The sequence below is a fragment of the Mastomys coucha genome, unplaced genomic scaffold (assembly GCF_008632895.1).
Source record: "Mastomys coucha isolate ucsf_1 unplaced genomic scaffold, UCSF_Mcou_1 pScaffold16, whole genome shotgun sequence".
Lineage (NCBI taxonomy): Eukaryota > Metazoa > Chordata > Mammalia > Rodentia > Muridae > Mastomys > Mastomys coucha.
In genome coordinates, this window is record NW_022196898.1 from 458143 (window position 1) to 473966 (window position 15824).

The following is a 15824-nucleotide window of genomic DNA, read 5'->3' on the forward strand; positions in this document are numbered from 1 at the left end:
CATTAACTGTGAATAAAGTATCTAGGAAAGAGATAAAGTGGGAGGAAAAATAAAAACAAGGAAAGGAAAGGAGAAGGGGAGAAGAAAGAAGGGAGGATAGAGTAGAGGGAAGAGGAGAGGTGAGAAGAGATGGGAGACATACAGAAAAGGAAAGGAAAACGAAAAGGTAAGGAAAATGAGAAAGAGGAGAACAGAGGGAAGGGAAGGAGAGAAGCTAGAACATGAGACAGCAGATAGAAAAATAACTGTGGACAACTTTTCTTAAATTTACTTTAAGACATCAAGTAGGCTTCATGTCAGTGATGCAAGGATGGTTCAATATACAAAAACCAATGCTATCCACCATATTAACAATCATAGAGGAAAAAAATCACACGATCATCTCATTAGATGCTGAAAAAGGCCTTGCCAAAATTCAACAGCCCTTCATGTTAAAAATCTTGGGTAGAACAGGGATACAAAGAGCATAAATAAACACAATAAAAGAAATATACAGTAAGCCAATAGCTAACAACAAATCTATTGGGGAAAACTCAAATCAAATCCACTAAAATCAGGAACAAGACAAGGTTGTCCACTGTTTCTATCTCTTCAATATAGTACATGAAGTCCTAGCTAGAGCAATAAAGGAGGTCAAGAGAAAGCAAACTGGAAAGGAACAAGTCAAGCTATTCACAGATGATGTGATAATATAAATGAGTGGTTCCAAAAATTCTACCAGAGAACTGTGACAGCTGATAGACACCATCAGCAAAGTAGCAGGATACAAAATTAACTCAGAAAAATAAGTAGCCTTCACTTATATAAACAAAAGAAAAACGGGCTAAGAAAAAAGCTAGAGAAACAACACCCTTCCCAATAGCCATAAATAATAGAAAACATCTTGGTGTAACTCTAACCAAGCAACTGAAAGACCTGTATGATACAAACTTCAAGTCTCTGAAGAAATAAATTGAAGATGGAAAGATCTCCTATGCTCATGAATCAGTAGGATTAACATAGTGAGAAAAGGAAATGGGCAGAGGATCTGTGTGAGGGGGTACTGGAACAAGAGGGATGCTGATATTGGGATGTAAAGTGGATAAATACATAATAAAAATTGTTTATCTAAACTATATTTCTTACAGCCTGAAAATCTGTTATATCAAACTGTCTTATCTATAGAAATTATAGCTTCAATCAAGAAAAATTTACTTTAAGACAACATAACTATGTTTGAATCTGCTATCTGAGAACATAATTCTCTATTTAAAAGAAACCTCAGATGAATCTCCACTGAGTAGAATGGTGACCTGGAGACCATGCCCATCATAAATTCCCTTTAAACACTTTAACAGCAGGTGCATGAGCCAAAGCCCGTCGGTGGCACTCCATGACTTGCCCTATTTTCTACCACCGTGCTTTCTTTACTTGTTTCTTACACCTATAAAACCTGTGTTCCCTCTTATCTTCAAGGAACCAAGACTCAGCTCAGTAAATGAATCCACACCTTTCAGACTTCCAAGAAAGCCATTTTCTTTATTTGTATATTGTATGAGCTATATTACATCACCAAAAAAAAAAAACAAAACAAAAACAAAAACAAAAAAAACTACTGATGTTTCCCCTTTGCATAGCTGGAAAATACTAATGAGTTGTTTCTGACCCTCACCTAGCCATATGCCCCTCCCCCAAACCCCACTGCTTCTCTGTGTCCTATTGTCTCCTGCTTGTCAACAGCTTAGTCCTTCCTTCTCCATTTGCTTTGAAATCTATGAATTGTTTTTTGATCTTTGAATGTCCGTTTACTTAGTCACTCCGGTAGCTGAAGTCTATTCCACCCATCAGGCACTGTCTGATTTAACTGAGACTCTCAGTGATCAGAGAAATATTTAGGCTTTTTTGTTATTCTATTTTGTTTTCAGGAGATTCTGAAACATTGACTTATCCTGGCAAATCTTTATAAAAGCAATTTCCTGGCCCCATCCTATTTTATGACAACAAAGCATTTATACCAAGTATCAAATATACTTTTTAGTTTTGTTTTGTTTTTGTTTTTGTCTTTTTTCGAGACAGGGTTTCTCTGTGTAGCCCTGGCTGTCCTGGAACTCACTCTGTAGACCAAACTGGCCTTGAACTCAGAAATCCACCTGCCGCTGCTTCCCAAGTGCTGGGATTAAAGGAGTGCGCCACTACTGCCCAGCTCAAATATACTTTTTAACAGCTGCTTTTAAATGGGCAAGGCCATCATCACACTATCATAAGAGTACGTTTTCTATGCAATCTAAAGTCTTTGTCAGTGTTATGAAATAAGCCAACAGAGAAATGGGAGGTGAATCCAGAACTCAGGATACCCCAGTGATATCTGCCAATTGTGAAACAAAACCTAAAAATGCATGAAGACTTTCTCACCCATCAACATAGAACACAATTTGAAATTTTGAGGACAATTACTTTTTTAATGAAACAAAAGAATAAAAGATAATTATGAGCAACCTCTACTTCTGAGAAGAATAAGTGCTGAACTATTAATATGTATTATGAATCTGGAGTTATAGGCCCCAGGGTGGCCATAGCCAGCTGTCAGGTAAATACATCGGTGCTTGCAGTGTTTTATACAATGCTGTGCTGTGCACCATAAAACAAAATAATGTTACTTACTAGTGGCTTGCAGAGCTTTCACTTTGAAAGTTTAAAGTTTACACCGCCATGGTCTGAATTTATTTGTTTTAATAACAAATCCACTGTTCCTTATTTGTGTGTAAACATAATTCGTTGTTTAAACTTTTGAACAGTGAAAGGCCAGACAAATAGAAGAGGTCATAGGTTCTTAATAATTTTTATCAATAATTTTATTGCTCCCTGGCATTATCTTAATAAAAACTATATTTATGTTCATAGTTCCACATCTGTAATGTGTAAACAACTGTGCTAGTTATTTTAAGAAAGGAAAAGAAAACATGAATAAATCAAAAATGTTGCTGCCTTTCACAATTAATGCCATGGGCTGTATCAATCAAGTAGCTGAATAGGATGCTACACACAAAATTTCCTATTTCTACACAGTTCCCTGGTGTAATTCTGATGAGTTGGTAGGGTCTGTATGAAATAATGATAACAGGCACTATGGCTCAAGCCTTTTATAGCTGACCTTGAAAACAGAGATAGATGGGCTTCTGTGAGCTCTAGGCCTGATTGGGCTCCATAGTGAGACTAGTCAACTCAAAGGGAGGAGGGGAGAAGATGGAAAAGAGAAGGGGGAGGAGGGATGGAGAGGGAGAGATAAAGAGGGTTTTCCAAAGATATATTTTACTCATGTGTATAGGTGTATAGGTGCCCATGGAGACCAGAGGAAACTCATGGAGACAAGAACTCAAGTTGCAGGCAGTTGCAATATGCCTGGTATGGGTACTAGAAAGTGAATAGGATATTTTGGAAGAAGAGGAAGCATTTTTATCTTCAGATCCATTACTCCAGCCCTACAACAAACTCTTAAAAAGGTCATAAGTCTTTCCCCTTGTAGATGAGTTAAATCTTACTAGAACACATTCTCCCTTGCAGGGTTGTATTGACTATGGGGAAGATTGGTAGGGGTCAAGCAAGGTATCTTCCATGTCTCAAGGAAGTGCTCTCCTCTCTCTGTCTCTGTCTCTGTCTCTCTCCCCTCTGTGTCTCTCTCTCTCTCTGTCTCTGTCTCTCTCCTCTCTCTGTCTCTCTGTCTCTGTCTCTGTCTCTCTCCCCTCTGTGTCTCTCTCTCTGTCTCTCTGTCTCTCTCTCTGTCTCTCTCTCTCTCTTTCTTTCTCTCCCCCTCTATATCTCTTTTTCTTTCTCTGTCACACACACACACACACACACACACACACACACATACACACCACATGATGCCACTGAATGTGCTTTGACCTACAGTAAGCTCTCACCAGAATCTCGTACCACACTCCTGAACCTCCATACTAGGATCTAAGCAAAACTCAGTCTCAAGTGTTTTACTGAAGTTATGTGAAAGAAATTTTAAATGTTTAAAATGGAGGTTCCTTAAAGCAAGATCCCAGAATAAACTTATGGGAGGGCCGTGTACCTACCTGGGGGCCCAGAATGCACTGATAGAGAAAGATGGTTGGTTTAGGTCACAACTATCACTCAAGCTTTCAACATGGGCCTTTTATGTTGATAAGGGATATTTTAGCATATCACAGTCATATTTATAATTAGTACATAACTTCACAATGGCTTGTGTAAGCAGCTGAAAGTCTTGCATATTTACATATGTAAATGTAAGCATCTCAGATACTGAATTGTTATATCAGCACTAAATGGAAAAGGAGCTGATGCTTCACAGGACTTCTGTGGTTCAGAATTCTGAGGAGGAGTGGGCCAGCTCCCATGTCAGATCTACATACCTTCACCACTGCTAGCTCCTTCCCCTTTACCTTTTCTCATATGCATCTATAAATCCTATGTGCCTTTATCTTTCTACTTGTATGGATACTAATATCTATCAAGATAGGTCAAAGAACAGATAAATATTGAAATAGAATTCGCATTCTTATAAAAACACAGACAGGTATAAGTCAATTCACTCTCAACAAGAAAAGTGAAGCTCTTTGCATGAGTCAGCATCCTGCAAAAGTAACAAAATTCCTGACCACTATCAACTTTAGAAAAGTTTTATTTTGGTTGACTACCTTACAGATTTGGGTTCATGATCACTTGGTTGCACCAGTATCTCTTGGGCTTGTGATGAGACAGAAGGTTGTACTGGGACATGTATAGCAGCAAAAGCTATATTAAAATAGGCAAGAACCAAAGAAAAATGGAAAGACTCTTATCTATGCCCCACAGGCTCCTATCTAGGGCACACACCTTAAGTAGTCTAGAATCTTCAATATGCCTTATCTCTTAAAGCCTTTCACATCTTAATGTTATGGTAAGGTTCAAGTCTTTAGTTCATGTAACTTTGGGGAACTTTCCAGATACAAATTATATCATTCTTTCTACATGGTAAAATGTTAGATGCAGATGTTCAAAGATTGAAAGAGATAGGTACCTTTAATAAGAACAGCAGTTCTATGCATTGTTTTACTTAAGAGACAGACAGGTCCAGGAAACATCAGGTCTGTCAAGATTGGGCATTTTATATCTCTTAGTAAAGGTTTGAAAGTAATTAAATATCAATGAGTGGAAGGGAATTATGTTATAATCTGTCTAGAAGAAAATCAATTTTGAGTGTGGGAAGACAAAAGTGCTGTTGCTACATGCACTCTTATGAAAAGATGTGGGATATAAAAACAAACTTTAAAAGAAATAATTATGAATTTACAATTTATTTTAAGCATGTTAGATGAAAAATAGTCTATCACCTAAGTCATAAAATACAGAAGAAAGTATAGAAGACACACTGAAGGAATAGAAGAACATTATAAACCAGTAATATTTGAGACACTATAATGAAATTGTACCAGGAGGTCATGCCTTAGAGGAGTCCTCTATGGAGACATGATCATGTCTAGGCTTTTACACTGCAGCATCTCAACGTGTTTTCTTTCACAAAGGCAACTCTTAAGTATCTTTTCAAAAACGAAGAGATAAACACGGAAGTAAGAAGTTAAGAAAATGAGATCTGGGCTGGAGAGATGGCTCAGCATTTAAAGGCTAGGCTCACAACCAAAAATATAAGAAAATGAGATCAAAGTGAGGTTTGCAGAAAGTTAACTTTTTAAGTAACAATATTAACTTATTATCTTGTTGCTCAATGAAGACCAAGACATTGTCTTGGGAAGTCTGAATATTAATGGCATTAATTTTCCTTATATTTTAGTTTGTGGTTTCTAATATTCTAGAAGTGTGAAATGTTTAATAATTAGGAAGAAAATGGTTGGTTATGAAGGGGAAATGATAGAAAACACAGCCAAAGAAGCTTGATAGTAAAAAATGGAATTTTGAACGTGTTTATAGACACTAAAGGAAGGACAGAGGAATTCCAAGAAATGCAATCATTAATATAATAAGACATACAGAGTAAGAAATTTAGGTTACTATGTACATTATCACACGATATTTAACTAGTCTCAATTTGCTTGTAAATGAAAAATGATCTGTGTGTGGAGAGATGTTTTAGTGCTTCTATCTAGACTGAGGAAAGGCACTTATCAATACATATTGCACAGCAGAAAGCTTTTGAGAGTTCTAGATTCAAAGCCCATTGTGGCTTAGGGGACTTCTTCCAATAATGACTGGCAACACCAGAGCAGTAGTGTTGAGAACTGTGACAATTTTTAATATCTACTAGGGAGCACTGGAGACGAGATAAAATGTTTGGCTTATTGAAAAAGCAATAATCTGATGGCAGCCCTGAAGATCAGTTGAGCACCACAATTTGATGACTGCCAGCCCTGTGCTTCTGTAGGTCTGTCTCCAGGCTATCACATTGGGAGCTAGAGGTTCAGCCTATAGATTTAAGACAGACTGTTTTCAGCAGGAACTGAAGTGAGGTCTCCTGTTTCTGTGTCAGAAGGTCTGAATGTTACAACTGTGGAAAGAGCCACATTGTGGGAAAACTGAAATAGCCAAGGAAAAAGCATTTTTCCAAGTCCAGAGTCATTAGAATAACTAGTATTAACATGTAGCTGGATTTAACAAATCAAAAGCATGCACAAAAATCCTGTGGGTTTTTTTTTTTAACATTTAGTGTGGTGTGATGTGGTATGCAGGGCGTGTGTGTGTGTGTGTGTGTGTGTGTGTGTGTGTGTGTGGTGTGAGAACATTTAATGGTGCACTTGTGGAAGTTGTAAGGCAACTTGCAAGAGTCACTTCTCTCCTTGCACCATGCCTTGTGGGTTATGGAGATCAAACTCAGGTCATCAGGCAGGGCAGGAGGTGTCTTCACCCTCTGAGCTATCTTGCAGGCCCCAGAAACATTCTTTTAGCTTCTCTTTTCATGTACAAAATCCATACACATACCATTGAAAAATCAAAGTGTATCTCCAGTTGTCTACTGCCTGCAATTAGAAGTAGCTTGGAATTAAAGCCACCAATTGAGAATAACTGTAGCAGCTGGTAGTTTCTCAAAGGAAGGCTTTGGGAAACAAGACATCCAGGGACCAAAGACTGCAGAGACTCCTGTCTCCAGGAACCCTGAAATCAAACAGGGTTTGCTTTCTATGTCTGTTTTTCTCTAGGCTATCATTAAATGTGGCCTCTGTTGAAAAGGAGAGTTTGGAAAGAAGCACAGGGCTCTGACAGAAAAGAGGATGGGATAAGCATGGCTGTACATTTCACCTTCCAGGGCAGACAACACCTGGGACAAGAAAGGACTCTGTGAACACCACCAGTTCTCAGGTGAGACAGTTAAATTGCTTATGGCTTAGGGATAAACTACTTCAAAAGAGAGTGTTTGGAAGTTTATTTTTTACCTATGGTCCCAGAAGACCATTGGCCACTAGGAGCCTTCTTCATTTGTACAGCACTAACACAGGAGTGATTTTTAAACTTTTATCTCACAACTTAGCTGTTACTGCTCTATTTCACAAGAGCCCCACTTGTCCATTAGTCCCTCCAAGAAGTCATACTTAATTTATCACCATCATGTTTATGTTGCTGCTAGGTATTCAAAACACTATTGCTACATTATATTAAAAAAACATGTCAAATGCTTTTAATAATTCATCAAACTTTTGTCAAACCAATACTCAGGGCTGACATATATTTGATAGATTTCTTAATACATGTTTGTGTATATATACATTCAACAAATATGAGCTAATCTTTGTTCACAGCTGTGAGTATTGTATGTTAACAGTTCTAAAGAATAATAACTTAATTTCAGTTATCTGTAAAAACATTTTTCAGAAAATTCAGTCTGCTAAAGGTGAGGTAGTAATTCAGTTATTCTAGTAAAAGTTTTAATGTTTTTTGATTATTTTTTAGAATTACAGTGAGACTCACACAAAGTTGATTTCATCCTCTCAGGAGGCAAAATTCTTCATTCTAGCACTGTAATCTTAGAGACATAAAGTAACTGTGTGTGTTTGTTTGCACAAATGCTTGTCTGATAGCTATAATTTTCCAAAGAAAACTTGTCTTTAAAAGAATAAAAAATACATACATGGAAAAATAGCCCTAGAAACATGGGATTGATATAAAAAGACATTCAGAAAATCATTTCAAAGAGTTTAAGACTACAATATAATAGGAAAGCAGTCTTGATAACTTATATGCAGATTTGTTTATATTTAATCTCTATAAACTTCTATAACATAGGCAATATTCCTATGTCAATTTAAGAAATGTGACTCTAGAGACAGAATAATAAGCTGCTTATGGATTAGAGTATTGGTGGGGGAGGTTGCAAATCTCCCTATGGAGCTAGCAACATTGAACAAACACAAAAATAGCTGCTGTGTCCACTTACACAAGACTTACACATACATAAAATAAATGCAATACATACTCACAGACATGCACACATACACATGCACATGCATGCACATAGATACTCACACAAATATACACACAAGCACATAGACACAAACAAATACACACACACATAGACACACACACAAATACACACACATGTTCAAACATACTCAAAGATGCACACACACATAGACACACACAAACGTACACATATACATGCAGGACCTAAGAACAGAAGCCATGCTAAAGGGAAGACAAGGCATGGGAGGAGTTGAAGGAAGATAAGATGGAAGTAGTGGGTAAGATAACAATATATTGCAAATAGGGGAGAAACTGTAATAATAAGAAGAAACTTAAACACATTCACATTGTTATTTGGCTTGAGCACACCCACCAACAACATCAGATCTTGCAAAGTGACAAAGATAAGAAGATAGAGTTTGGAGCTGGATATGCTTATGCAGTTCTTGCTGGATAGCCTTGTGCTGGTAGACACTAGGTCATTCCAGCTTGCAGACTCTAACATTCACACAGTCCAAGCTTAAAGAAATCCTCTCATAGCCCTGCAATTGCATTAATGTGGAAAGTGGCCAAGCTGTCCCCTGGCTGTCCCCATGACTGAGTTTGTACTCAGGTGTGCTCATCAATATACTTTGTATTTAAAAAAACTAAAAATCATTTATCCAAATTTGAATAATCCAGGATGTCATGAAATTATACTGTTGTAATTCATAGCTAATTCAAAAATGTCCCATCTATGTGCTGTCAGGGAAAGGCAAATCAAAATGACTCTGAGACTCCATCTTGCACCCATCAGAATAACTAAAATAAAAAATACAAGTGACATTACATGCTGGCAAGGCTGTGGAGCAATGGTAACATTCCTGCATTGCTGGTGAAAGTGTAAACTTGTATAGCCACTTTGGAAATCAGTATAATGGTTTCCCAGAAATTTGGGAATACACCTACAAGAAGACCCATCTATACATAATCCTGGCCATATACCCACAAGGACACTTGCTCAACTATGTTCATAGCAGCTTTATTAATAATAACCAGAAACTGAAAACAACCTAATTATCCCTTAACCAAAGAATAGATCAGGAAAATGTTGTACATTTGCACAGGGAGTATCACTGTGCTATTAAAAACAATGACATCATGAAATTTGCCAGCAAATGAATGGAACTAGAAAGATCATCCTGAGTGAGGTAACAGACCCAGAAAAACAAGCATGGTATATATTTATTTATAAGTTGATATTAGTTGTAAAGTAAAAGATAACCATGCTACAATGTATAGACACAAAGAAGATAAGTAACAAAGAGGGCTCAATGGGGGGATATATGGTTCTCCCTACAAGGGAAAATAGAATAGACATGATAGGTAGAGGGGAGATGAGATGGATCAGAACAGGAGAAATCTGCTTGAGGGAGGATAGAGGGAGAAAATACTGGTAGAGACAACTAAAATTGAGGGGTATCTCCAAGGCAAACTAGAACCTAGTGCAATGGAAAATTCTAGGAATCTATGAGGATGACCCCAAGAGTCATAGCAGTGGGGAACATGGAGCCTGAGCTAGCCATCTCCTTCAATCAGGCAGGACATCTAGTGTGATTGGGAAACCAACCTTGCCATGAAACCTTTAATCTATAATTTATCCTACCTACAAGATGTGCTAGTGTAAAAGTAGCACTGAGAATATAGGAGTGTCCAACCAATGACTGGTCCAGCTTGAGACCAATGCCGTAAGAGAGAGCTCACCCATGACACTGCCTGGAGTCCCAGAACGAAGAGGCTAGATAGCCCAGAGACACAGGATAGAAAATAATTCCTAATGATACTCAGTTATACTGATAGATTAGTGTCTAGCCCAATTGTCATTAGCCAGACTTCACCCAGCAACCTCCAGAAACAAATACTGAGACCCACAGCCAAACATTAGGTTGAGCTTGGGGAATCTTGGAGAAGAGTGGAGGAAGGAGTGTAGGTGGCAGAGGGGTCAAGAACATAATAAGAAATCCCAGAGAATCAACTAACCTTGTCTCAGAGAGACTCACAGAGACTGAACCAAGAACCAGGGAGCCTATATAGGGTTCACCTAGGCCCTCTGGATATACATTAGAATTGTGTAGATTATAGTCCTCTGTGTGGCTCCTAACAGTGGGAGGAGGGGCTGTTTCTATTCTTTTGCCTACTTTAGCAACTCTCTCTACCATTGTTTTTGATATCCATGGGAAGCCTTCTCTTTTCTGAAGAGAAATGGAAGTGAAGTGAATGTGTCCGAAGAGTGAAACTAGGGGGAAAGAAAGGAAGGGAAACTGTGGTCAGAAGGAAGGAAGGAAGGAAGGAAGCAAGGAAGGAAGAAAGGAAGGAAGGAAGGAAGGAAGGAAGGAAAGAAGGAAGAAATATACATGTACAAAACAAAACAAAAACCTCCCATCATAATCAAGTGAAGTGGGTCTTAATATTGGACCAAGTGTTTAATAGAAGTCTGATTCATTTTCTTTATGAAAAAATGATTAAAATGTGGGAAATTGTTGTTGACTCTTTATAACAAATCACAATTAAGTCTCAATGTAGAGTTGTGTGAACATATATCTTGTATTTCAAACTCAAGTACCTTGAGGCTATTTAAAAGGTGAAAAGAATATTGGACACACATTGGCTTTCTAAGTCAGTTGTTTTTCGTGGTGATACAGAATTCAGTGAAGTACTTAGGAAAGAGTACTTCAATGTAAGCATGCTGTTCAACTTACACAGGAAATTACGAAAACAGTTTGTATCTTCCTTTCCCATCTTTTTAGATTCTTTAAATAATCTTTATAGATTATTCAGTGATGGTTTCCATTTTCAGTTGCTTTCCCTTAAGAGACAGTAGAAGTCCAAGTGTTTTCAAACATACGAGTGCAGATGAAATACGAATTGGGAGTTACTGAAATGAATAATCTGGCTCCTAGTGTAGCAACTCCAAGCATATGCTGGGAAGGTCTCTGACAGATAGAATGCTCACTCTGTTTGACATTCAACCAGGCAGCCTGGATTTAAAGAGATAAAGAAAAATTCTTTTTGTTGTCTTTGAAATGTCGATTCACAGAGAAGTGGGGTGTTAGGAAGGACTCAACTTCATGAATTCAAATTTGTGCACCTCAAAGCTGCTGGAAAGGCAGGTGTGAAACTCTTCTCTCATAGGTAAAGCACATAGGTGAAACACAGTAGAACAAGGAATGATTATCTTGAATTTCGGACTCATGGAAGCCAATGCTGTATTGATGTGAGTATCTCTCAGTCAGTCACTAATGACCTCCGGGTTAGCAATTGAGAAAACCACAGATATACAGAACAAAATTAAAACCCTTAATGACTTCCTCACTGATAAGATTAACCCTGGCACCTGTGCTTTCTTCCATAGGAGTTCCACATCAGTAGACATTGTGCATACAGATACCTCCTTCAAATTCGTAAAACACCATCTTACCCAGATTTCATACATAAAGGCAAAATCTTGGCTGCTCTGGGATTCATTTGGATTTCAAAGTAAAACTCAAAAAAAAAAAAGCTGTAGAGATTTTTTATTCACAGAGGGAATGTTTTTTCCTCAACTATCTAAGTTTTTGAATTTCCAGAATAATCCTAATGACTTAAAAGTAATGAAGAGCAGATCTCTAAGAACTCTGTGCACTTTAAAAGTGTGCATTTTTTATAGTGTGGTTACTACACCTGTGAGCAATCAGACATTTTCAGTTTCCTTTTTAGGCTTTCTACTTTATCTGAAATATTCACGTTTGCCAGATGTGTGGAGCGTTAGTTTGGTGGCAGAGTTATGAAAACTTAATGGTGCTTTTCCCTATGTCACTTTGAACTAACTCTACATTAGTGTCCCACAACAACTGTTGGGGCTGTGTTTGTTATACTCAGAGAAAAATAGTAGAGTTCCATTGCCTTAAAATATTTCCATATTTTCTTTGAGAAAAAACAAAAATAAAAGAATGGAAATAAGTAATTGCTTCTGCTTACCTGATTGGTTTAAAATCTTCCCACCATTCATTATTTATAGGTGATTATTCCTGCTCAATATTGACACACTTTGATTTCCCATTCTAAAGTTTCATAGGGGATTTATAAAACCAATCATTTTAAGAAACAATAGACAAATTTTCTTTAGATATATTAAGTCAATAAACCAAAATTTGTGTGAACTTTTAAAAATGGTTTCCAAAAGGGAACGAAGATTCCATCTGTCACAAATAGCCTTTTTCTTCATCACACCAAATTTCCCAGTATCACTTAATCAGCCAGCTAGAAATTTCAATTAGAGATGAAAAGTGGAGCGGATAATGAAGAACATGATTTACTTATTTGTGGCAGTAATGAGAATGAGAGATGACATCAAAGTAGTTCAACAATATCTGAGAGTTAATCCAACTAAATTGAAAAAAAAAATCAAGGCAGCCAAGTGAAAGTCTAGAACTCTGGAAGATCATCACACCAGGTTAGATTCATGTTAGCTTGTCTTCAATACATGGCAGTTATAAACATTTATTTCATCTTATAAGTCTGTACTATAATTGTACATGTAAAAGTATTTGTAAGAGAAAATGTGGGTGGACATTGGTAGTGTTTCCTTCCAGAAAGAAACAATGAGGAATAGATTAATGAAATCAGGTAAAATATTTTGAGTACCCTTGTGAGGACCTACTCTTTTAAAGAACAAGAGTAAACTGTATGAGAAGGATGGGTTTCCACATTTTTCAGAATTCAGTGTATGTTTAGAGTCCAAAGGAATGCAAGAAGTAGGAGTTTCCATCCTGACAGTTACAGAGCTTCTAATAAACTTGAGGCACAACGACAGCCATGAAAGCACCATTACTATGGCTCCAGCCTCCCAATGTAGTGGTGAACGACAGACTTACTTGAGGACATGGAAAGGTTTGACTTACGACCAGAATGTATGCATGCAATGTGAGGACTGCAATAGGTGCAATAGTAGTACTTACGCTGAAAATCCACTCAGGACTGTGCAGAACATGCCAGATGTTGTCACCCTTGAGAGTGAAGCCTAGAGCTTTGTTTGCCCTCATGAACTAGAAGGTACTGGGATACAGAATAAAAACGTAAGGTCTTCATGTAAGATGCTTTGAGAGTTCAATTATTTATTCTTGGATCAGTATTATCTCAGATAGAACCAGAGACTGTGAGAGGTTCTCAAAGGAGTATCTGCTGCCTAACCATACCTACCAATGAGCCACTGCCCAGTGGGGTCTCAGCACAAAAACACCATATTTCCTGATGCTAACAAATAAATGTGAAGATTTCTAAGTTTTGGCTCACAGCAGGATTGAAAGGGAAATCTGCAATATGATTCAAAAATCATGCTGGTCTTAGGAAGTACCTACAGAGGAAAACTACTAATCTATTTCACTGAAACCCTACTCAAGCCCTGACAGTTCTCTAGGAATCTTCCTGTGACTCTCTCAAGTTCCATCTCTTACTTCTAGGAAAAACAAAAAGTGAAACACAACACAAAGACAGCTGTATAAAGTCTTCATGAGGTGTCATTCACAGACCTCTTGGGTGATTCACTTCCCTGCCATGGAAGAGGCAGGGTGACTTGTCTGCTTGATGCAGTGTTTCCTAGAGATCATCCTGGGAGGGTTAATGGGCTGGATCCCTCTTCTCTCTTTTACATTGTTCAAAGTTTCATTCTTTTGCCTGGTACTGTCTGTCAGTTGGAGTGTTTGCATGCATGCCCATGTTTGGAAAGAAGCCAGAGGAGCCTATTGAATGGCAAGTGTGACTCTCCCTATCATTCCTTTTGATACAGGGACACTCTCCAAGCCTGGAGCTAGGCTTAACAGCCAGCAAAGCCAGGAGAACCTACCTCTGCCCACTACCACCTTGAGTTAGAGGTCCAAAGCCACACCCAGCTTTTTACGTTGATGCTGAAGGCCTCATCTTAGCACAGCAATGACTCTGTGTTATCTGTCAGTTAACCTTACCTTTCCATAATGCAATCAACTCAAGTTCAGACTTAGTGTGTGCCTGAATTATAATTTATCAAATTATGATGTGATACAGGGAGTTACTAATTTTTCTATCAAAAGTCTTTAATACGTTTTCTAAAATTTTAGTCTCTTCAATTGATCTTAGTGCATATGTGATTTATTAAAGTTATGTGACTTTTTAACAACTCCTTTATTAATCATTTTTGTTTTCTTCTTTCCCAAGTAATTCAGAGTTCAATTAAGGTCAGTACAAACCTGTCATATTTGTGCGTAAGGGCTGCAATGTGATGTAGGGAAATAAATGGTATGTGTGTGGGGGGATATGACCTAAGCACATTGTGTGAATACATGAAATTTAAGAATAAATAGAAAGATTAATAACCAGCACACTTACAAAATAAAATGAGTTACAGGGAACTAAGTGCAGCATTGTAGTGTTGTAGTGCATTGTTCGTGAATTTACACTGGTGCACACCCATGCTCTGTCTGGGCTTTCAGGCTCACTCTTTTCTTATAGATCCATCCAAAATGCATTACGGTCCTTCAGATTCTATTCCCACTTGGCATTCTGTACATGTGTAGTATTTTGTCATCTCTTCTTGGACTGTAAATTTATTGTAACTCTGTTTAGCCACATTTACACTTGGCATTTCCTTAAGTGGCTTACAGCATGCATTGTCAGAATGCCAGGCAGTTTGCATTCTGGAAGCTGTAGGCTGTCCTATGCAGCCCAGGTGTGGCATATCCTAAACCTTAGAGACTTAAGTTCTACATTGTGCACATGACTAAATCATGTCACACTAAGTCTTTCAGTATTCATAATCAGTTGTTCAGAGATGATTGTATCCAGAGTTCTGTTTTAGGGTATTACTGCTGTGAACAGACACCATGACCAAGGCAAGTCTTTTAAAGGAGAACATTTAATTGGGTCTGGCTTACAGGTTCAGAGGTTCTATCCATTATCATCAAGTTGGGACCATGACAGCATTCAGGCAGGCATGGTTCAGGAGGAGCTGAGAGTTCTACATCTTCATCTGAAAGCTCCTAGTTGAATACTGGCTTCTAGGCTGTTAAAATGAGGGTCTTAAAGCCCACACCCACAATGGCATACTTCCTCCAACAGGGCTACACTCCCTTGGCTGAGTATATACAAACCATCACAAGTTCTACAAATACATTGCAATTTATTTAACCACATATGAATGATGGCAACATAATTTCTTTACAATTATCCTTACATAGAGGAAGAAAGATGATTTCCTCCCTGTTTTTTGTAAAATATAAATTTAGTAAAATCTTTAGGAATGAGATTGCAGGATCAGAATATTTGAAAATATTAAATTTACTGCTCATGTTATTCACCAGAAGGGCTGTTCAGGATCTGATCTTATTTAAAGTACTAAGCTTAGACCTCTCTCTCTCTCT